Here is a 21,796-nt window from a genome sequence, read left to right as displayed (position 1 = left end):
GGGGTGCGGGGTAAGGTGGGGAAGGGGGAGGGGGGAAAGGGGTAGAGGGAGGGGGATCGGGGAAAGCGATGGGGGAGGGGGAAAGGGGGAGGGGGAAAGGGGGAGGGGGAAAGGGGACGGGGAAAGGGGGAGGGGAGGGGATAAAGGGGAGGGTGTAAAGGGGGGGGGGACAGGGCGAGGGGGAGGGGGAAAGGGGGAGGGAGTGGGAAAGGGGAGGGGGAGGGGGAAAGAGGGAGGAGGTAAAGGGAAGAGGGGGAGTGGGGAAAGGGGGAGGGGGTAAAGGGGGAGGGGGCGGAAAGGGGGAATGCGGAGGGGGGAGCGTGGGATGGGGAAAGGAGGAGGGGGAGGGGGAGGGGGATGGGGAGGTGGGGAATGGGGGAGGGGAGGGTGGAGGGGGAGGGGAAAGGGAGGTTGGGGAGGGGGGGAAAGGGAAGAGGGGGAGGGGGGAAAGGGGGAGGGGGAAAGGGTAGTGGGGGAAGGTGAGCGGGAAAGCTGGGAGGGTGAGGGGGGAAAGGGGGGAGTGGGAAAGGGGGAGGGGAGGAAAGGTGGGAGGGGGAGGGGAGGAAAGGTGGGAGGGGGAAGGGAGGAAAGGGGGAGGGGGAGGGGCAAAGTGGGGAGGAGGAGGGGAGAGGGGAGGGGTGAGGGGGAAACGGGCGTTGGGGGAGGGGGAGGGGAGAGGGGAGGGGTGAGGGGGAAACGGGTAGGGGGAGGGGAAACGGGCGGAGGGGGAAACTGGGGGGGAGGGGGAAACGGGGGGAGGGGGTAGAGGGGGAGGGAGCGGGGGTGGGGAGGGGGAGGTTGGGGAGGGAACGGGGGAGGAGGCGGAGGGGGTTGCTGAACGAAGGTAACGGGGTAAGAGAGGAAGAAGCGAATTCCGGAACTTGGGTGTCGACGCTGAGGACATGTTGCGGAGTTTGGAAGAGGAGCGCGGCGCAGGTCGAGGTTACAGGGATAAGGCGGGGGTGAGGTGAGCCGATTTAAAATTTAGGAATCCTAGGCCTGCCTTCCTGCAGGAGAGGGAACCTAAAAGTTGATGGAGGCTTTGTGACGCGATATTTTCCAGGTGAGAATTTAATTAGACTGGGGCACCACGAGTAATTGAGGATATCTTGGTGATGTGAAAAGCGCTAAATAAATGCAAGTTTGTCTAGAATAGTTCACTCAATGCGGAAAATGAAAGGCACACAGCCAGGGGAACGTGTATTAAATGACACAATGCTATATACTTTACTATTATCCCTCGTTTCTATGTTTTGCTTTCCGAATGCTCGCTTCATCTGCTATTTAACAGTGCAGAATCAGAAAACGTTGGGGAAGGTTACAGCTGATGTAGAAGTTTACAGAATGACAGGGATTTGCCTCTGTTCAGAATGAGGCGGATAAAATTATGAAGGGGCCCAGCTGGATTGGGCAGGAAGGGCCGAAATCCCTTAGCAGAGAGGTCTATAGTCAGGGAGCATAGATTTGACGTAATTGGTGGAAAGGATTAAATGGGAGGGGGGTTGGTGGGTGGTTGAGGAGGTTAATTTTCATCCAGAAGGCAGTGGGGGTCTGGAGCTCACTGCCTGAAAGGGTGGTATAGGCAGGAACCCCCACTGCACTTTAAGTAAGCGTTCAGCTATGCACTTGGAAGTGAGGGAGCCTACAGGGCTACGGATCAAGAGCTGGAAAGTGATGATAATTTTTTCTTGGGCTGCACAGGCAGGATGGGGAGAATGGCCTTCTGTGGCATAAATTTCCGATGTTTCCATTTCCCTGTATTTAGAAACCTCGTTCTAAAATGGCCTATTAGCATGAATTGTGCTGTATCGTTTTGCTGGCCTTGCTAACCAAACAATCTTATTGAATAACATTAACTCAAAATACTTTTATTGATAACCCTTAATGCTTTTAATGTTCATGACGTTTCTTGGAGGTTTCTATCTCTGTTCCGATGAAACTGGAGCAAAGTGACAACTTCCATGGGAGCGCTACACACAAAGGGATGCATGTGTATAAGGCATCTTCAAACGTGGATTAAGTACAGTAATTAATCCATAATAAAGTGTCTTGCTTTGTATGGCTAGTTGTTGTGACTAACACAAATATGAAGTTGCAATTAATTTGCTGGATGACTGATTATAGAGTAGAAAGATTAGGAACATTTATTATACTCTAGTCCAGCAAACACAGGAGATTAAAGTTCAGTCTTTTTCATCTTTCCTATCCCCCTTTCAAGTGTCACTGTATGAAGAAGGTCATGACACCTTTCAGCTGTGACATTCCATGTGCTTCCAAGACCAGTTAGTCAAGTATAATCCACATAGGAACTTTCCAGTAAGTTGTCACCTTACATTATCAGACATATTTTGCTCGGTGTCTTTACTTGTATTTATTTTTTAAAAAACACAAGTCTTCCTCAAAAAGTTCACTTTTTGTAGGCAATTTGTACCGTTAGTCTGCTACCATAACAACATGTAGGCCAGGTCAGGTAAGGACAGCAGATTTCCTTCTCCAAAAGGCATTAGTGAACCAGATAGATTCTCAAACAATCAATCGCCAACCAATTGGGAAAACTTCAATTGGTCATTTGACCAATTAAATGATCAATTAGTCTTCAATCATGTAATATTCATCCACTAATCAGTCAAACAACTAATCCCCAAATTGATTATAAAGCAACCAAACAATTCTCAACTAACCTTCAGTCGAAACGGTCGTCAGTCAATTAATCGATACTCGGTCATTCAATCTTAAGAACATAAGAAATAGGAACAGGAGTAGGCCATTTGACCCTTTGAGCCTGCTCTGCCATTCAATAAGATCATGGCTGATCTGCTTGTGTTTCGATTTCCACAATCCCATCTACCCCAATAACCGTTGATAGATTCTTGTTAGGCAAGTGAATCAATCACCCCGCCTCCATCACCTTCTGAGGCAAGGAGTTCCAAAGCCAATCGAGCAATAACTCTATCAGTTGAGCTTGCACACAAACAGGAGATAGAGCTCACCCTGAGTGAGGTACAGCCAGAGTGAGTGTGGGTATTGGCAATTTGATGCACAGTGGGAATTCGGTGCATAGGGGAAGAGCTGCTCTTTGCATTTTTTCTTTGCTATCCAACTTCTTAAATCTTCAGAGAGGGCTCTTGCCCTGCTGCAGCAGTAGAGGCTACAAGGGAAAGGAATGACTGGTAAGTAGTGGGTAAGGTCAGGTAAGTATTTACTACTTTTATCACTTATAGTTTAAGGTCTTTTTGTGGGTTATAGCTGTATATTCTGTAGTAACGAGGATCAGGAAAGAAGGGCCCTAAAGTAATTGATTTAAAAGGTTTAATTTAAAGGGGTAAGTCATGGCAGGAGAGCTCAAAGCCATGGTGTGCTCCTCGTGCTCCATATTGGAAGCCAGGGACATTTCCAGTGCCCGGGACCAGCATGTGTGCAGGAAGTGTGTCCAGCTGCAGCTCCGGGAAGCTCGGGTTTCAGAGCTGGAACGATGGCTGGGGACGCTTTGGAGCATCCGCGAGTCTGAGAGCATCGTGGGTAGCACACTTAGTGAGGTTGTCACACCACAGCTGAAGGGACTTGAGGAAGGAAGGGAATGGGTGACCACCAGGCAGTCCAAGAGAAACAGGCAGGGAGTTCAGGAGTCCCCTGGGATCCCGTCACAAATCGTTATTCAGATTTGGAGGCTGATAAGGGCATTGGTTCCCCCAGGGACTGCGGACAGAGCCAAGCTTCTGACACCACAAGCAGCCTGTCTGTACAGGAAGGGAGGAAGAGAGGAAGAGCAATAGTAATGGGGGAATCTATACTCAGGGGAACAGATAGGCGCTACTGTGGCCATAATCATGACTCCAGGATGGTACGTTGCCTCCCTGGTGCCAGGGTCTGGGATGTCACTGAATGGCTGCAGGGCAGCCTGAAGGGAGAGGGTCATAAAGCAGAGGTCATGGTACATGTTGGTACCAATGACATAGGCAGAAAGAGGGATGAGGTCTTGCATCAATAATTCAGGGAGTTAGGCAGTAGACTATAAAAAGCAAGACCTCTCGGGTTGTAATCTCTGGATTACTCCCAGTGCCCCGTGCTAGAGAGCTCAGAAATAGGGGAATAGCGCAGATGAATACGTGGCTTAAGAGTTGGTGCAGGAGGGAGGGTTTTAGACTCCTGGATCACTGGGACCATTTCTGTGGAAGGCGGGACCTGTACAAGCGGGAGGGTCTACATTTGAACCAGAGCAGGACTAACATCCTTGTGGGTAGGTTCGCTAGTGCTGTTGTGAGGAGTTTAAACTAATTCGGCAGGGGGTGGGGACACAGAATGTTAGCAGAATAGGGACACACCGTAATATGGTAAAACAATCAAGTCAGAGGGAGTACAGTTGCATTACGTTTCAAGGGAGTAAGGCAAGGCTGGTTCGCCTCTACTTTAATGTCAGGAGTATTACAGGTAAAACGGATCAGTTAAGGGTGAGGATTGACACATGGAATTGGATATAGTAGCCATCATTGAGACATTGTTGAGGAAGGGGCAGGATTGGCAGCTCAACATTCTGGGATACAGAATCTTCAGGCGAGACAGTGGAAGGGGTAAATGAGGAGGAGGCATTGCATTATTAGTTAAGGAGTAAGTTACTGCAGCAAGGAGAGAAGATATCTTGGAGGGGACATCGAATGAAGCTTTGTGGGTAGTGTTTAGGAATAAAAAAAGGGGCAGCCACAGTGTTAGGTATTTATTATAAACCTCCAGATAGTCAGCGGGAAATTGAGGAGCAAATATGTGCATAATTTGTGGAGGTGTGTAAAAACAACAACAAATGAGTAATTATATGAGGTGATTTCAACTTTTCCAACATTAATTTGAATAGACATAGTGTTAAGGGCTTGGATGGAGTGGATTTCTTGAAATGTGTACAGGAGAACTTTTTAGGTCAATATGTAGAGGGTCCAACAAGGGACGGCGCAGTGCTGGACCTAATACTGGGGAATGAAGCCAGACATTTGGCTGAGGTGGTGGTGGGGTAGCATTTTAGTGATAGCGACCACAACACGGTACAGTATAAGTTTCATATGGACAAAGAAATAGATAAGTTGTAAAAAAATGTTTTCGATTGGGGGAGAGTGGATTTAAGTAAAATAAGGCCGGATCTGGCCAAGGTAGACTGGGAACAGCTACTTGTGGGGAAATCTACAGAGGAGCAGTGGGGGGCATTCAAAAAGAAAATGGGGAGGGTACAGGCTCAACATGTTCCCTTCAGGGTGATAGGTAGGAATAACAAGCCCAGAGAACCATGGGTGACCAGAGATATTCAGGTTACGATGGAAAGGAAAAGAGAGGCTTTTAGCAGGTACAAGGGAAGCAATTCAGCAGAGGCAGTAGTGGAGTACAGAAAGAGGAGGCTGGAGGCTGGTAAAAATCTTTTTACCCAGAGGGTGGTGATGGGTGGAATGCGCTGCCTGGGAGGGTGGTGGAGGCAGGTTGCCTCACATCCTTTAAAAAGTAACTGGATGAGCACTTGGCACGTCATAACATTCAAGGCTATGGGCCAAGTGCTGGGAAATGGGATTAGGTAGGAAGGTCAGGTGTTTCTCAAGTGTTGGTGCAGACTCGATGGGCCGAACGGCCTCTTCTGCACTGTGAATCTGTGAAGTGAGGGGTGTGGGGGGGGGGGGGGGGGGGGGGGAGCTGGGGATATCGCGGTCACGATTGCGAAAGCACTGAAGGGAAAGTCTTTGATAGAGAAGAGGGTAGAGGGGAAACTTAGTGCAAAAGCTTTAAAAAAGTTTTTCCTTATATCCCCCCTAAACCTCCTGCCCCTCACCTTGAACTTGTGTTCCCTCGTGACTGACCCTTCAACTAAGGGGAGCAGCTGCTCCCTAGCCACCCTGTCCATGCCCCTCATAATCTTGTACACCTCGTTCAGGTCACCCTTTAATCTTCTCTGCTCCAACGAAAACGACCCAAGTCTATCCAACCTCTCGTCATAACTTAAATGTTTCATCCCAGGCAACATCCTGGTGAATCTCCTCTGCACCCCCTCCAGTACAATCACATCCTTCCTACAAGTGGTGACCAGAACTGCACACTGTACTCCAGCTGTGGCCTCACCAAGGTTCTATATAACTCCAACATGACCTCCCTACTTTTGTAAACTATGCCTCGATTGATAAAGTCAAGTGTCCCTTTTGCCTTTTTCTCGACCCCACTAACATGCCCCTCCACCTTCAGAGATCCATGGACACACACGCCAAGGTCCCTTTGTCCCTCAGAACTTCCTAGTGTCATGCCATTCATTGAATACTTCCTTGTCAAATTACTCCTTCCAAAGCATATCACCTCACATTTTGCAGGGTTAAATTCCACCTGCCACTTATCTGCCCATTTGACCATCCCGTCTATATCTTTCTGTAGCCCAAGACACTCAACCTCATTGTTAACCACCCAGCCAATCTTTGTGTCATCCGCAAACTTACTAATCCTACCCCCACATAGTAATCTATGTTCTTTATATGAATGATGAGTAATAGGGGACCAAGCACAGATCCCTGTGGTACGCCACTGGACACTGGCTTCCAGTCACTAAAGCATCCTTCTGTCATCACCCTCTGTCTCCTACAACTAAGCCAATTTTGAATCCACCTTATCAAATTACCCTGTATCCCTTGTGTATTTGCCTTCTTTATAAGTCTCCCATGTGGGACCTTGTCAAAGCCTTTGCTGAAATCCATATAAACTACGTCAACTGCACTACCCTCATCTGGTCACCTCCTCAAAAAATTCAATCAAATTTGTTAGGCATGACCTCCCTCTGACAAAGCCATGCTGACTGTCCCTGATCAAACCTTGCCTCTCCAACTGGAGATAGGTTCTCTGTGCATATATTTCTTCCTCAATTTCCTGCTGAGTATTTGGGGGTCTATAATAAACACTTAAAAATGTGGCTGCCCCTTTGTTATTCCAAAGCTCTACCCACAAAGCTTCATTCAATGTCCCTCTAAGATATCATCTCTCCTTACTGCACTAGCTGTTTTCTTAACTAATAATGCAATGTCTCCTCCTCTTTTACCCCTTCTCCTGTCTCGCCTGAAGATTCTATATCCCGGAATGTTGAGCTGCCAATCCTCCCGTTCCCTCAACATCTCTGTGATGGCTACTATATCACAACTCACATGTCAATCCTCACCCTTAACTCATCTGTTTTACCTGCAATACTCCTGGCACTAAAGTAGAGGCCATCCAGCCTTGCCTTACTCCCTTGAAACTTAATGCAGCTCTACTCCCTCTGACTTGATTGTTTTACCGTATTATGATGTGTCCCTATTCTGCTAACATTCTGTGTCCCCTCCCCCTGCTGAATTAGTTTAAACACCCCCCAACAGCACTAGTAAACCCGCCCGCAAGGATGTTAGTCCCGCTCTGGTTCAGATGTAGACCGTCCCGCTTGCACAGGTCCCACCTTTCCCAGAAACAGTCCCAGTGATCCAGGAATCTAAAACCCTCCCTCCTGCACCAACTCTTAAACCATGTATTCATCTGCGCTATTCTCCTATTTCTGTGCTCGCCAGCATGTGGCACAGGCAGTAATCCAAAGATTACAACCCGAGAGTTCTTGCTTTTTATAGTCTACTGCCTAAATCCCTGAATTATTGATGCAAGCCCTCATCCCTCTTTCTGCCTATGACATTGGTACCAACATGTACCAAGACTTCTGTTTTATCACCAACCCCCCCACCCCTTCAGGATGCCCATTCAGTGACATCCCGGACCCTGGCACCAGGGAGGGAACATACCATCCTGGAGTCATGTTGATGGCCACAGTAGCGCCTATCTGTTCCCCTGACTATAGAATCCCCTATTACTATGCTCTTCCTCTCTTCCTCCCCTCCTGTACAGACAGGCTACTTGTGGTGCGAGAAGCTTGGCTCCATCTGCACTCCCTGGAGGAATCAGCGCCCTTATCAGCCTCCAAAATGGAATACCGATTTGCGAGCGGGACCCCAGTAGACTCCTGAACTACCTGCCTGTTTCTCTTGATTCCTGGTGGTCACCCATTCCCTTCCTTCCTCAAGTCCCTTCATCTGCGGTGTGACCACCTCTCTGAACGTGCTATCCATGATGCTCTCAGACTCGCGGATGCTCTACAGTGTCCCCAACCGCTATTCCAGCTCTGAAACCCGAGCTTCCAGGAGCTGCAGCTGGACACACTTCCTGGACACATGCTGGTCCCGGGCACTGGAAATGTTCCCAGCTTCCGACATGGAGCACAAGGAGCACACCACGGCTTTGAACTCTCTTGCCATGACTAATCCCTTTAAATTAAACCTTTTAAATCAATTATTCTAGGGCCCTTCTTTCCTGATCCTCATTACTACAGAATATACAGCTATAAACCACAAAAAAGTCCTTAAACTATAAGTGATAAAAGTAGTAAATACTCACCCGACTTTACCCACTACTTACCAGTCATTTCTCTCCCTTGTAGCCTCCACTGCTGCAGCAGGGCAAGAGCCCTCTCTGAAGATTTAAGAAGTTGGATAGCAAAGAAAATATGCAAAGAGCAGCTCTTCCCCTATGCACCGAATTCCCACTGTGCATCAAATTGCCAATACCCACACTCACTCTGGCTGTGTCTCACTCAAGATGAGGTCTCTCCCCTGCTCGTGTGCAAGCTCACTTGTTTAAAGCCTATTGCATTTCTAACTTTCCCCATTTCTAATGAGAGTTTGCATACCCGAAACGTTATTCCCGCTTCTCTTCCCGCAGATGCTGCTGACCTGCTGAGAATTTGTAGCATTTTCTGGCTTTTTATTTGCAATTCAGCGGTTCAAGAAGGCAGCTCACCACCTCCACCTCAAGGGCAATTAGGGATGGGCAATAAATGCTGGCTCAGCCAGCGAAGCCCACATCCCGTGAATGAATATTTTAAAAATGCAATGTGCAGAAACGTCTGACGCTGCCACAGTAAAAGCAACTCGTCTCCTCTTCAGAAATAGCCCCAGCCCAATTTTCAAACCATCTTGGCAGGTAATGCAGGGCAAGCAAAAAAAAAAATCCACCTGTCATTACATTGTTTGAAGCAACTGTTGTCTGAATTCGATACCGTGAATTTATTTTAGAATAAGCCATCTCCAATTTAAGGCAGACACGAGGAGGAATTTCTTCAACCAGAGGCTTGCTAATCTTTGGAGCAGCGGAGGTTGGGTCACTGAGTACAATCAAAGCTGAGTTACTCCGACTTTAAATCTTCCAGGGGTCAAGATGGGCCGAGAGGCTCTCTTTCTGTGCTATAAAACTCTTAAGGGTTTGGCAGCCGGGTGGAGGCGGTCAGGCAACGAAGTGGAGTTCAGAGCACGATCAGATTATCCATGATTTTGTTGAATGCTGGAGAAGGGTGGAGGGGCCGAAAGCTCGCATTTCTTCTGTTCTTATGGGGGTCTGTGTATGCGTTCCAGTCTAAGACCGGACAACTGGTCGGCTATGAGTTGGCTAGGCGCCTCGGCGTTAAAATCGGCATTACCTTGTTGCCAATAGTTACCCAGCGTCGCTAGTTAGAAATATTACTGGTGCATTTGAGATTAAAAACTTCAACCTATAACTAATTGAGAAGTCCATTACGCTGTAACACCCCGCGTGTTTCCTGTCTGTTCCCTATCTTTACATCACGCGTACGTGGTCAAACGTTCCCTTTCCTGTTCATCTGACATATCTGTCGTGCTGTTTAGTTTAAAGGATCTGTTCCATTGCGTATACATGCACATATCTATATATAACTCTAACTGCATCGAGGGTGCATCTGGTTGACTGGGGCTGTGAATGTGAGAAAGGACTGTGCAGAATGTATGTTTGAACCAGGAAAGCTAATGTGCTTTGCTGCCGAGCTTAAACTGTTCACCTCACAGTGAGAACTTCATAAACTTGCAGATCATGTCCGATAAATACATCATGGCGCGAGGTCAGTTAGTCAAATTTACAGATGACGGAAATGTGTTTTAACAGGTGCGAAACTAAACAAGCAGGCTGCGGTGTGGAACAAAATTTACGAAACTGCAGAGAATCAGCCACCAACACTTTTTTCCACTAGGTTTGGTGTTAGGCCCCTTTTGCCTTCGATCGTCTTTTTAGTCCATGCTTGCAGAAGAGAGCAGCCCACCGCGCCTTGCTTTGTAAATTCACTGGAATTCAAGCATGGGAAACTGGAGCAGGGGAGGACCATGCGGCCCGTCGAGCCTGCTCCCCTATTCAATAATTATCATGGCTGATCTTTGGCGCCATGTTCCCATATTCCCAGTTATTTCAGTGCCCCAAAATCTATCGCCCTCTGTTTTCAAAATGCTCAAAATCATGAGGGGTCTAGACATGGTAGATCGGGAAAAATAGTTCCCATTGGCGGAAGGGTCCAGAACCAGGCTTAAGGTGGTAGGCAATAAAACCAAAGGCTACATTTATCCTTCCATCAGTGGTAGGGAAATTATTGGAGAAGATTCTTCGTGACAGGACTTACTACCATTTGGAAGCAAATGGGCGTATTAGTGAGAGGCAGCATGGTCTTGTCTCATTAACTTGATCGAGTTTTTCGAGGAAGTGACAAAGATGATCGAGGATGGAAGGTCAGTGGATGTTATCTACATGGATTTCAGTAAGGCCTTTGACAAGGTCCCTCATGGCAGACTGGTACAGAAGGTAAAGTCGCACGGGATCAGAGGTGAGCTGGCAAGGTGGATACAGAATTGGCTTGGTCATAGAAGACAGAGGGTAGCAGTGGAAGGGTGCTTTTCTGAATGGAGAGCTGTGACTAGTGGTGTTCCGCAGGGATCAGTGCTGGGACCGTTTCTAGTCAATGGTAACCCCCAGGTGTTGTAAACAATATCTTCTCCCAAGAAATTTAACTACTTGTCTCTTGCGGTTTGGTTGCATGATTAGCGACTATCTTTCCGGTTGGTTAGATTGTTTCTGTAATGAACTCGTGCAGTTCTGAATGTATTTGTTGATGCTGGAGATTATGAGATGATATGCTTTCTATTGGCCCCCAGAGACATTATGCAAATGCTATTAAAAGCAAAGCCAATATGCCATGTTCCTTGCTAATCTCACCATTGCTGCAAATGCCAGTACATTTGAATGAAGATAAATCAAACCAATTTCAGTTGCTTTGTAAAGAGACATCAGTATCTGTATTAAACTGTAAAATTCAGTTTGAAAATGCTCCAATAAATTAAATGGGACAATCAAAAGGTTTGACTATTGAAAAGCCAGCGATCCATTTTTCTGTCCTTGTACAGGAATTCACCAAGGCTCCTTCGACAACACCTTCCAAACCCACAACCACTAACATCTAGAAGGACAAGGGCAGCAGATAGTTGGGAACACCACCACCTAGAAGTTTCCCTCCAAGTCACTCCCATCTTGACTTGGAAATATGTCACCGTTCCTTCACTGTCGCTGGGTCAAAATCCTGGAACTCCCTCCCTAACAGCACTGTGGGTGTACCCATGCCACATGGACTGCAGCGGTTCAAGAAGGCAGCTGACCACCACCTTCTCAAGGGCAACTAGGAATGGGCAATAAATGCTGGCCCAGCCAGTGAAGCCCACATCCCATGAGTTAATGGAAAAAAAAACATAACGTTTGCACACACGAGAATGAAAAATAGGGGGGGCGGCGGGGAGATAAGAGAGAACGTTCTTTTCCTTGGCTGGGTCCCGATTGGGAGGTGGGGCGGGGGCACAGTGAAAATAAAGCTGCGCTCATGGCCCCACTAACTCTAAATCCACCACTGAACACGTCTATCTCTTTGCTAGCCATTCATGAGTGGGATAGGACCAGGCCCTAGACCAAATATCTCTTCTCCTTAGGTATTTGCTGAATCTTTTCTTATAACCTTGTTACACAGCAAAGGCTATGGAGACTGATTTTTAACCCAATTGTTGCCTCAAAACGCTATAGTTAATCTAATTACAAGAGTTACCATGAATCCATCTGCCTGCACGGGTCATAGCACAGCCTCGGGATCTCTGGCTATAACTGTTTCCCACATTCACGCTCCCATCAACTTGTAAGGAGTTCAATGGCAAGCTTGTCTAAAGCTGGGAAACCATGTCAGCCAGTTTTCTCAAGGCTCTGCTGTTTTCTCTGCCCTCTGAGCCTCTATGGCTCCGCTAAGGTGTTTATCTTTTTCATTCTCACACAGAAGGCCTCCTGCTTTTCACGCTGGGCTGCAATTCCTTCCAAAACTTTTACTTCTCAACCAAATCTCCAAGGGTCAAGAAAACCTGAGGTCAATGAAGGCCCAAATCACAGGTCATCAACTCATTTCTCAGTTGCTCACACCAGGACAGATAGCAAACAGGGTTAACAATGTAATTCATCATAAAATTCATATGAACTTTTTGCATATCATAGCGAGTGAGCACTCTAATGAGCATTTAAAGAGACCTGGGAGTGTGAAGTCACATACAATGAAATTAAAGCGTTATATATTAAGTCGGTTAGCTCTTGTTAATGAAGGTTTCTGCCTCTACCACTCTTTCAGGCAGTGAGTTTCTCACTGCCCTCTGAGTGGAAAGGTTTCCCCTTGAATTCCATTTAAACCTCCTACCCCTTATCTTAAATCTAAGTCCCCTAGTTATGGACCCTTCAACCAAGGGGAATAGGGCCTGCCTATCCATTTTGTCTAGATCACTCATAATTTTACACATTACAATTAGGCGCCACCACCCCACCCCCAACCTCTAAACCTCCTCTTTTCCAAAGAAAACAACCATAATCTTTCTAATCTTTCTTCAGTACGAAAATCCTCCAGTCCAGGCTATATCCCCGTAAATCTCCTCTGTGCGACCTCTAATGCAATCATACCTTTTCCGTAGTGTGGTGACCAGAACTGCAAGCAGTACGTGACCTCTAGCCTAACCAGGGTGTTATACACTTCAGGCATAACCACTAAGATAAAAGCAAAATACTGTGGATGCTGGAAATCTGAAACAAAAACAGGAAATGCTGGAAAACTCAGCTGGTCTGGCAGCATCTGTGGAGAGAGAAACAGAGTTAACATTTCGAGTCCGTATGGCCCTTCTTCAGAGCTGAAGAGAAGTAGAAATGTGATGAAATTTATACTGTTTAAAGGGGGGGGGGGGGGGGGGGTGGAGCAAGTGAAGCTGGATAGAAGGCCAGCGATAGGTGGGGGCAAAGGGGAGATTGACAAAGATGTCCTGATATGAAATGTGGTCTCCTCGACATTGGGTAGACCAAATGCAGACTGGGTGACCACTTTGCAGACAACCTCCGGTCTGTCTGCAAGCATGACCCAGACCTCCCTGTCGCTTGCCATTTCAACACACCACCCTGCTCTCATGCCCACATGTCCATCCTTGGCCTGCTGCAATGTTCCAGTGAAGCCCAATGCAAACTGGAGGAACAGCACCTCATCTTCCGATTAGGCACTTTACAGCCTTCCGGACTTAACATTGAGTTCAACAACTTCAGACCAAGAACTCTCTCCTCACCTTTTTAATCCCCTTTTTCCTATATTCATTTTTATTTTTTATCCACTTATTTTTATTTTTATTCATTTATCCATGGTTTTATCCCCTGTTTTTATCCCCCCTTCTATCCCATTTTCTATCCTTTTTTCCCCACCACCACTGCCTTCCCCCCACCCCATCCCCAAAAGGGCCACCTGTTACTTGTTCATGTTGTTTGCATCCTCAGAGCCAATTTTGGATCCAACTTGCCACTTTGCCTCAGATCACACGGGCTTTTGCTTTTGTGACCAGTATGCCACGTGGGACCTGCTCAAAAACCTTGTTAAAATCTATGTAGCCTACGTCAAGTGCACTACCCTCATCAAGCTTCCTTGTTACCTCCTCAAAACATCCCATCATGGCAGTCAAACAAAACCTTCCTTTAACAATCCATGCTGGCTGTTTTTGATTAATCCAGATCTTTTTAAATGAAGATTTACGCTGTCCATCTAAACCTTTTCCAATAATTTTCCCACCAATGAGGGTAGGCTCGATGTGCTGTACTAGTGCAGGCTCTTTAGCTTTCTTTTTAAACAATGGCACAACATTAGTATCCTCAGGCACCACATCTGTAGCCAGTAAGGTTTGGAAAATGAGCCTCCGTTATTTTTTCCTTTTGCTTCCCCTAACCTTGGGTGCACTTCATCTGGGCCTATGGATTTATTCACTTTCAAAGATGTTAAAACCCTTAATACTTCCTCTCTCGTTATGTAAATTTCACGTGATATTTCACTCTTCTCCATGATTACGTCAGGCCTAATCTTCCACCCTGAAGCCAGTGAGGATCCCTCTGGTTTGCACTTATCAGCTGCATCCACTGAGTGAGAGAGGTATTTCATTAAGGAGCCTGTGTAGTCCACCACTAAATCTTTCTTTTCTCCATTCCAGGTACCAGCAGGGAATGGAGGAGGACAGCAACCTGGACCCCAAACCCACCCCTGCGGAGGATGCCTCAGAATCTTCAGAGGATGTAGCATCACGGCGTTCACCTGCAACCCCCACTGGTCACCTCACTGGGTCCAAGTTCTAGAGAAGGCTCAGGATCACAATCTGGTGAGCACATCACTGACACGGGTCCACAGCTGGCGGAGGTAGTTACACTCAGAGCGCTGCTGGAGACCAGGCCCCTGCTGAGCCCCGTGCAGAGGAACATAGGAGCAGGAATAGGCCATTTGGCTGGTGGAGCTTGACCCACCATTCAAACAGATCATGGCTGATGATCTATCTCTACACCAATTTTCCCCACTATCCCCACACCCTTTGATGTCATTAGTATCCAGAAATCTAATGATTTTTATTTTGAACATGCTGAATGATTGAACTTCCACAGCCCTCCGGGATAGAGAATTCCAAAGATTTACCACCCTCTGAGTGAAGACATTCCTCCTCATCTCAGTCTTAAACAGCCTGCTCCTTATTCTGAGACTGTGTCCCCTGGTTCTAGACTCACCAGCCAGAGGAAACATCCTATCCACATCCATCCTGTCACCCCCTGTAAGAATTTTGTAAGTTTCAATGAGATCACCTCTCATTCTTCAAAACTCTAGAGAATACAGGCCCAGTTTCCTCGATCTCTCCTCATAAGACAATCCTGCCATCCCGGGGATTAGTCTGATGAACATTCGTTGCATTCCCTCTATGGCAAGAGTATTGTTCCTGAGATAAGGAGACCAAAACTGTACACAACACTCCAGGTGCAGTCCATGCAAGGCTCTATATATTTGCATCAAGACATCTTTACCCCTGTACTCAAACCCCCTTGCAACGAAGGCCAACATACCATTCGCCTTCCTAATTGCTTGCTGCACTTGCATGCTAGCTTTTAGTGGCTCATGAACAAGGACACCCAGGTCCCTTTGGATATCAACTCTTCCCAATCTCTCACCATTTAGGAAATGCTCTTGCTTTTCTGTTTTTTTCTACCAAAGCGGATCATTTCACATTATATACCATCTCCCATGTTCTTACCCATTCACTTAGTCTGTCTCTGTTAATCTGATGTGTAATGTAGCTTTAAGAAGAATGTTATAGTGGAAGATCACACGATCTTGGTATCCAATAGCAGAGTAGTGCGGGCTACCTCAGTAGTCAGTAGTCTTGAGTTAGAGTCTGTAATGTAGAGACAGGGTTTGTGTTGAAAGCATACAAGTGTAGTTGCTGCATTCCTTTGTAAAGAAACAGAATGTGCTCTACCTAAGAACTGTCTGCTGATCAACTCTGTCGACTGTACTGACTCGGCCATCCCGAAACAAGTGTGCAACCTGGATCCATAAGTGCAAACAAACTAGTGACTAGGATCCACCAAACTGGAGATGAGGGAAAGCCAAGAAAAAAAATGAAAGAAATCAAGAGAAACAAAATCGGGCTGTACCTCGCACGGTAATTGTAAGTAGGAGTTCCATCCTAATCGTTGAAGCAATCCCCTCACAGAATGCTGCAATTTGGACAAATTGACCCTTTCGATACAACTACAGATGATTGGTCTCATTTTGTTGAACGCCTCGCTATTCTTTTTCCAAGCGAACAACATTGCGGGGGAGGAGAAGAGGCAAGCGATCCTCTTCTCCACTTGTGGGAGTAAGACCTATTGATTGATTTGAAGTTTGACGGCACCCAGTGCCCCAGATTCAAAAAGTTTTGATGACTTAGGGAACCTCGTAAAGAGTCATTACCAGCCCAAGCCCTCGGTAATGATGTAACGGTTCAAATTTAACTCAAGAAATAGAGCCCTGGGAGAGACAGTTGCTTGTTATGTGGCAAGTCTGAAACAGTTAACAGAACATTGCGAGTTTAGTACATCTATAAATGAAATGCTTAGAGATCGTTTGGTGTGCGGTATAAATGAAGACACGATTCAGGAGAGATTACTGTCCAAAACAAATTTGGATTTTAAGAAGGTGCTCGAGATAGCACTGGCCATGGAAAGTACAGTAAGGGACTTGAAAGCCAGGAAACACAAAATGGCACCATCCCCCACATTGGGTGGGAAACCCCAGCCATAAAGGACATGAACATGCAAGGCTCTGCTGAGAAACAGGAAACAGCCACTGCTAGCAGACAAATAAAAAGAAGTTACTTAGCAGCGGAAACATGGAATAATGGTAACAGAGGTGGAAGCAGACAACCTTGTAATGAAGCACAGTTTAAAAAAAATCAAATGTTTTTACTGTCTTTGAAACGGACACCTCATGAGACTTTGCAAGGATAGAATCAGGCAGACTTTCAAACAAAAGAGAAAGCCCTGTGAGATCCACAACATAGAATAGCCTGAAGTAATGGATTCAGATATTTATTCATTGTATAATTTGATGATGGGAAGAACAGGACCAATCTATGTAACAGTGAGGGTGAATGGTAGACCTATTAGAATGGAAGTGGACACAGGAGCTTCCACTACAGTAATTGGCGAACGTACCCTCAAATATCTGAATTGCAGGGAATGTAAACTAAATTTGGAAAAACAGATGCCAAATTGAAAACTTACATGGGAGAAGACATCCAAGTCAAAGGTATAAGCAGAGTTACTGTTCATGGTAACCAGTCGGTAAAACTACCCTTGATGGTGGTAGTAGGCAAAGGGCCAAGCCTCCTTGGACAAAACTGACTGAAGGAATTTAAATGTGAATGGGCTGAAATCTTCCAACTGAGAGCAAGTGGGCTCCCAGAACTACTACAAAAATACGCCTCAGTCTTCAAGGATGAAACTGGGAAGATCCAGGGGCTGCAAGGAAAAATTAATGTAGACCCAGAGGCAGACCCCCCCATTCATGAAGGCAAGACCAGTACCTTATGCACTGCAGGAAAAGGTCAACACCGAAGTGGACAAATTAGAGAAACTGGAAGTTATACAACCTATGCAGTTCTCAGGATGGGCAGCACCAATCGTCCCCACCCGACCAAAGCGTTAAAATTTGTGGAGGCTATAAATTGACAGTTAATAAGGTAGCTATAAAAACAAAAAACTACTGCGGATGCTGGAAATCCAAAACAAAAACAGAATTACCTGGAAAAACTCAGCAGCTCTGGCAGCATCGGCGGAGAAGAAAAGAGTTGACGTTTCGAGTCCTCATGACCCTTCAGCAGAACTGAGTAAAGTTAGGAGAGGGGTGAAATATAAGCTGGTTTAAGGTGGTGGGGGGGAGAGAGAGAAGTTGGGGGGTGGGTGGTTGTAGGGACAAGCAAGCAGTGATAGGAGCAGATAATCAAAAGATGTCACAGACAAAGGAACAAAGACGTGTAAAAGGCGGTGATATTATCTAAGAGAATGTGCCAATTAAGAATGGATGGCAGGACACTCAAGGTACAGCTCTAGTGGGGGTGGGGTGGAAAGACTGACAGGGCATTACAGTTATAGAGTTAAAAATAATGGAAATAGGTGGGAAAAGAAAAATCTATATAAATTATTGGAAAAAACAAAAGGGAAGGGGAAGAAAAGGAAAGGGGTGGGGATGGGGGAGGGAGTTCAAGATCTAAAGTTGTTGAATTCAATATTCAGTCCGGAAGGCTGTAAAGTGCCTAGTCGGAAGATGAGGTGCTGTTCCTCCAGTTTGCGTTGGGCTTCACTGGAACAATGCAGCAAGCCAAGGACAGACATGTGGGCAAGAGAACAGGGTGGAGTGTTAAAATGGCAAGCGACAGGGAGGTTTGGGTCTTTCTTGCGGACAGACCGCAGGTGTTCTGCAAAGCATTCGCCCAGTTTACGTTTGGTCTCTCCAATGTAGAGGAGACTGCATTGGGAGCAACTAATGCAGTAGACTAAGTTAGGGGAAATGCAAGTGAAATGCTGCTTCAGTTGAAAGGAGTGTTTGGGCCCTTGGACGGTGAGGAGAGAGGAGGTGAAGAGGCAGGTGTTGCATCTTCTGCGTGGGCATGGGGAGGTGCCATAGGTGGGGGTTGAGGAGTAGGGGGTGATGGAGGAGTGGACCAGGGTGTCCCGGAGGGAACGATCCCTACGGAATGCCGCCAGGGGGGGGTGAAGGGAAGATGTGTTTGGTGGTGGCATCATGCTGGAGTCGGCGGAAATGGCCGAGGATGATCCTTTGAATGCGGAGGCTGGTGGGGTGATAAGTGAGGACAAGGGGGACCCTATCATGTTTCTGGGAGGGAGGAGAAGGTGTGAGGGCGGATGCGGTAGCTAAGTTGTGGTAGTAGTTGTAGTAGCTAAGGTAGCTAAGTTGGTCAGAAACCCTGCACCAAAAATTGAAGGCCTGTATGCTAAGCTGGCAGGTGGAACTGCCCACACGAAGCTTGATGTGAGCCATGCTTGTCAACAATTAGAATTAGAGAAGGGAATTTGTCACAATTAATACACGCAAAGGGTTGTACCAATACACCCATTTGCCTTTTGGTGTCTCTTCAGCTTGTGCCATACTCCAGAGAACAATGGAAAGTTTACTGCAGGGACTGCCCCATGTTGGGGTTTATTTAGATGATGTTCTGGTGACAGTACTCACTGAAAAGGAGCATTTGGCAAACTTAGAAGAAGTTTTAAAACGTTTCTCGCAGGCTGGATGCGTTTAAAAAAAGAAATGTGCATGTTCCAAACGAAGGAGGAAATCTATTTAGGTTACGGTAGATTCACAGGGCCTCCACCCAGTTGAGGAAAAAGTGAGAGCCATAAGAGTGGCATCTGTGTCAAAGAACACCTCCGAACCCAAATTATTCTTGGGGTTGATGAATTACCATGGACGCTTCTTGCCTAATTTGTCAACAGAAATGGCACGACTGTATTACCTACTCAAGAAAAACCAATGTTGGTCTTGGCAAACACCACAGAAAGAAGCTTTCACAAAGGTGAAACAATTGTTGTACTCATCGGCCCTATTAGTACATTTTGACCAGAGGAAAGAATTGGTGTTGACATGTGACACATGGAGTGGGAGCAGTGCTCTCCCATCGAATGGACGATGGCTTGGAACGACCGATAGGATATGTATCAAGAATGCTCAACACAACAGAAAAGGGATACACACAGAAAGAAAAAGAAAGCCCGGCAATCATCTTTCGTGTCAAGAAATTTCACTAGTACTTACACAGCCATCATTTTACTATTGTTTCGGACCACAAACCATTGCTAGGATTGTTCAGTGAGGACAAGGCTATACCCCGCTGTAACCTTAGCAAGGATACAAAGATGGGCATTGATCCTGGCAGCGTATGAGTATACTTTCATCCATAGGCCTCGTAGAAGTCAAATTGCAAACACTGATGCACTTAGTCGCTTGCCCTTGGAAGAAAACAATGAGAGTGTTCCAGTCTCTCAAGAACTCATTTTATTATTGAACTTCTTAGATTTATCACCGGCATGTGCTAGACAGATCAGAGAGATTGAACAAGTCGAGACCCAGTCCTATCCAAAGTACGAGAACAAGTTCATGGTTGGTCACAAGAGCAGGAATTTGATGAAATGAAGCCCAATTTTCACAGGAGATATGAAATAACCAGCCAGAATGGTATCTTATTGAGGGGAGCACAAGTGATTGGTCCTCCAAAGGTCGAAAGCTATTGTTGACTGAACTGCATAGTGCACATCCAGGAATATCCCGAATGAAGACCATGTCTTCTGAAGACATTCGTCTTTCTGTAGTCTCAAAGCAATCGAACTTTCTTTCAAATAACATTAGGCCCACCTCTAGGTTTCATATTGTTTCAGAATGTACTTCACTCTGATGTTGTAATTTGTTTGTTCAATTTAAAATAAGAACAATTTGTATCATGTTGCAACCTCAATGTCCCCATAGAGATTTTCACAGTATATAAATTAAGCATTTGGAGGATGATTCCCTCAGAGTTTAATTCAGAGATATTGCCTGCGGCAGGGAGAGACAGTTCACTTCATGCAGAAAAATATGGAAACGTTTCACAGTATCAGGAAAATATATTATATTTCTCTTGCTGTCGTTGGTGGTCCTGGTAAGTGACTATGACCATTGAAGTTGTGTAAACCTTTGTGTGTGCGTGCGAGCTGGTCTCTGGTTTTACTCGGTGGCTGATAGTATTACATGCTGATCTAGCAGTGACTGCTACACAGACCCTGGTCAGTGGTATCATTTGGTTAAGTCAAATTTCCTGAATTAGCTCTGTGATTTCAATCTATTACCTCAACTGAAAATACACCTGTTTGTAACTCACAGGCTCCTTGAATTATTGCCCTTGGAATAATATGTACAGCAGAATCAGACATCAGCGGGAAGGTATTACGGCCAGAATCTGTCACTGTAGAATTGAACTGAATGTGGGTCACTAGCTGGAGTGAAACACCTGATCCCAGTGACCCTGTATTACTGGGAGTATCTGTCACTGTAGAATTATACTGAGCGTAGGTCATAAACTGGAGCAGAATAAGTTGGTTCTGTTTGGAAACTGCTGTTTCAGGTGACTGATCTTTCCATTCCATGGAGCTGTCCCCATGTTTTAAAGATGTAATTGGTGGAGACTGGCGAGAATTTGTCCTGTTGGATGATATTTGGCAATAATTGTATAAAATAGAACATAGATAGACTTGGGTGGTTTTCGTTGGAGCAGAGAAGACTGAGGGGCCACCTGATCGAGGTGTACAAGATTATGAGCGGCATGGACAGGGTGGATAGGGGGCAGCTGTTCCCCTTAGTTGAAGGGTCAGTCACAAGGGACATAAGTTCAAGGTGAGAGGCAGGAGGTTTAGGGGGGATGTGAGGAAAAACCTCTTTACCCAGAGGGTGGTGACAGTCTGGAATGCACTGCCCGGGAGGGTGGTGGAGGCAGGTTGCCTCACATCCTTTAAAAAGTACCTGGATGAGCACTTGGCACGTCATAAGATTCAAGGCTATGGGCCAAGTGCTGGTAAACGGGATTAGGTAGGTAGGTCAGGTGTTTCTCACATGTTGGTGCAGACTCGATGGGTTGAAGGGCCTCTTCTGCACTGTGAGATTCTGTGATTCTGTGATATTGACATTGCTCTGTTTCATTCTGAACTGCACCAACAGAAACAGATGTTAATTATTTACTGGCAGGTGAACAGTAGGGCAGCAGTGTTATTGTATTCAAATCCTCTGTATAATGATGTTTCTTACTGTCAGCATAGTTACTGTAACTACTTTCCGGTGTTGATCAATCCCCTTTCCCCACACAGTGGGAATTTGGGGATCATGAATGTTGAATTTCATATTCTGTCTTTGATTTTTAAAAAAAGGAATTAATATTGCGCTGTGATTATTGAATCCTCAATTCTTTAACCAATTGAAGTTTGATAGATTCCACAGTTCTTATCTATGATTCAGAGGCTCAGCACATGTACTGCCCTTGACTCAATGTGGTGTGTC

The sequence above is a fragment of the Cetorhinus maximus genome, unplaced genomic scaffold (genome assembly GCF_964194155.1).
Source record: "Cetorhinus maximus unplaced genomic scaffold, sCetMax3.hap1.1 HAP1_SCAFFOLD_1750, whole genome shotgun sequence".
In the NCBI taxonomy this organism is placed as follows: domain Eukaryota; kingdom Metazoa; phylum Chordata; class Chondrichthyes; order Lamniformes; family Cetorhinidae; genus Cetorhinus; species Cetorhinus maximus.
This window is presented reverse-complemented; position numbering follows the sequence as displayed.